Genomic DNA, 3,439 nt, shown 5'->3' on the forward strand with positions numbered 1-3,439 from the left:
TGATAGTTTCTGTGTTGGTATGGCAGAAGTGCTCACCCTTGCACCTTCCTGTGTGCCTAACCCCTGGAAGCTAATGCAAGTACAAGCCTTGCTGAGCTGATGCCATTTGTTTGCATACCATTTGCAGCAACCTGAATGACTGGTTATTCTGGTCAGGAGAAAGCAGCACTGACATCATGTGATTCTGGCAAAGTGAGCCACACTGGATCTCGGCCTCTGAATACCCAAGGGGCTGGCAGCAGTCTCAGGGGTTGGCCAGGAGCCCCATTGAGCTCACTAGTAATCAGTTGACTGCTGGGCTGGACAAGCTGCCCTACTTTCTCTGACAAGCTCTGTCTAAGAGAATGATGGGCAGCCTGCCACTACTGCTCTTTAACAGAGTTACTGGAGATTAACTGTTTAGCAGCTCGGCACTGACAGTGCTTCACTTTGAACAACGGTTGTCGAAGAAGTCACTGTCAAGTAAGGATGACATTTGTCTCAGTTGTTGTACATTTTAATCTTAAGAAGCATGACTTTCTTTTTTCTTTTTTTTCCCCCTTCTCATTGTTTTTCTTGCCAAATTTCAAAGAAATGCCATTAGATTAGTTGTTCTTTGAAGTTTTTAAGGTTTTTTTTTACTTTTTAAGCAAAATATGACTACCTGCTAATTAAACCCTAAGATTCTACATTGTAAAAATTCCTGGAAGTAAAATAGACAAAAGAAAACTCAACTCTCTGGAAGACCCAGAATATTTAGTATTTATTTATTATGTGCAGATGTACTCACGAATATTTCTTCCAAGATGTTTGAAATGTCTTCTATGAACAACAATGAAAAAATTGATATTCAGAGTAAAGGGTTTCTGAACAGTTCTAAAAAACAGACTGTTGTGAGATTAGATATCTGAAATGTAATGGACTAAATATAAACAAGAAGGATTACATTAATGAAAAGTCTGCTTATTGGGTGGTGCTGGTGGTTGATAGAGATACTGTTACTGTACTGTCCCCTCAAAAGCAAGGAAATTCAGAAATAAAAGCTGTAGGAAAAATATTTCTGCAGCAGGCATTTTGTATAGTATGTTGCTTTATAATGAGATTGTTTCCAATATACATTTTTCTTTGAGTATGTATAATTTAAAATGTATCACCGGCTTTTTTAGACAGAGTTAACTGTGTTAATATCATGACTCAGAGGAACTTAAGCAAATTTTATGAAGTTGATGGAAGTCTTTATGAACATTTCTCTCTATGAAAATTATGATAAACATAAAGGATTACTGTTCTGGAATGTCTTTTTGTTTCATCTATTAAATGTGTAATCACAGTGTCAAAACTATATCTATTGTAAATTGGCATTTTCTGCATTAATTAAAACTTACATTAGCTGTTTTTTCAGTTTTGTTGCATTTGAAAATAATTTTCCTATCTATTAAGAAAATGTCAGACAGAGAAATCCTGCAGTACTGTGTTCGGATGTGGAGTCCTCAGTACAGGAGAGATGTAAACCTTGTTGGAGTATGCCCAGAGGAGGACAACAAAAAAGACCCAAGAGATGGAACACCTTCCCCAGTAGGACAGACTGAGGGTGATGGAGCTGTAGAGAAGAGAAGGCTGCGTGGTGACCTGATAGCAGCCTTTCAGTATCTAAAGGGGAGATAAAGGGGACAGACTCTTTATCAGGGTCTGTGATGACAGGACAAGAGGAAGTGGTTTCATATTAAGAAGGGAAGATTCAGGTTGGATATAAGGAAGAAGTCTTTTGCAGTGAGGGTGGTGAAGCACTGGAATAAGTTGCCCAGAGATGTGGTGGATGTACCACCCCTAAAGACTTTCAAGGTCAGGCTGAACCAGGCTCTGAGCAACCTGATCTGGCAGTACATGCCCCTTTTCATTGCAAGGGAGTTATGCTAGGTAACCTTAGTAGGTCCCTTCCAATTCTAAGGATTCCAAGATTTTAATTCTAAGAGATTCCATGATTCTGAGGATATCAGAATGCATATGTGCCTATGTACACATATAAGCAAGGGGGTTCTTCTTCAATATTTTAAAAACTTCCACCTATATTTATTCTACAATCCTGACTTCTGCTGTGAATTTAATACTGGGGCTTCACTGTGTAAATCAGTGTTACAGAAAAATCCTCAGCCATTGTTTCAGAAGCACTCCTACTTTAAGGAGTAATATAGTAATTCAGGAGTAATATAAACAATTCATTTGTTTTGGAGTTGCTTTTAGAAGTCTCCTTACTTTTCTTAAAACTTGAGAGTAAATTTAATCTTAAACTTTGTTTTAGGCAGTAGCCTCTATGCAGTCAATGTTTGGTTGTCTGACCAATCAGTCACTGTAAATAACTTTCACCATCTATGTGCTCAAATATGAGGTGTTCTAAAATCCGTTTGACAATTAGGCCCCAGTGCTATTCGGAGATGCTGTAGCTCTGTCATGTAGGGGTTTGCATTTTCATCCCACACAACGTGCCAGTGAGACACTAATGCCTTGTTCGCTAGTTAAAATACAGCGAGAATGCAAACAGCAGGCTCTTCTTGAGACACCTGTACTTATTTCAGTGGCATTTCTGATGCAGACTTCGATTGCTTTTCTATCCCAGAACAACTTTTCAGTTTGGAGGGGCCAAGCACAACAACAGAACAGTATTGACATAATTCTTCATTAAAAGCAAGAATGCAAAACTGTATGAATCTCATAAATGTTGTAATCAGTATTTGTAAGTGACATTCAGTATGGATGAACAACAAAAAAAATCAAGCTGTTTGTTCTGAGGAAAGATATATATGTGCACTGTTTTAAAGTCTTACAGTTTACTCCAATATTAATCATAGCATTGGTTATCAAAGTACTTCTAGTAAAAGATATTAGTAGCCAGATTTTGGAAAAGGTATTTGTTCTTTACTGAGATAGACTATTTCCTATGTGGTTTAGTCTTACTGAAGAGAATTGTAGCATCTCCTGAAGAGTTGTCTTTCTTATATTGATATGCTCCTATAGTGCATGAATGGATAATCCACTAAAAGAGAAATCAAATTCATGTTTTGAACTAGCATTGCAGTATAACAGCTGATTGATGATTCCTGTTTTAGAGGTACATTTCTAATTCTCAAGAGATAACTTTTCACTCATTTGCCAATGCAATTTTGAAGAACTGTCATGAATTATCTCAGAACCATTCTTTTGGTTCATTCTTTATGATGTAGGTGCCTGCATATTTTGGCAGAATTGTGCCTTTTATATTTGTGCTTTTCAACATTTTTTGTTCAATAAATTTTGGTAGATTGTTGCAGGAAGTAAATATATGCTTGCTTCAGCCATTTAACTTCAGGTTGTATTATTTTTTCCTTTAGTGTTAAGCCATAAACATGTTTCAGCGGGTTACTGCTGAAAAAGAGGAGGCACTGGAACTTGGAAGATATGTCTCTCCTTTTTTTCTTTTTTCTTT

This window comes from Coturnix japonica, chromosome Z (genome assembly GCF_001577835.2).
Source record: "Coturnix japonica isolate 7356 chromosome Z, Coturnix japonica 2.1, whole genome shotgun sequence".
NCBI classification, from domain to species: domain Eukaryota; kingdom Metazoa; phylum Chordata; class Aves; order Galliformes; family Phasianidae; genus Coturnix; species Coturnix japonica.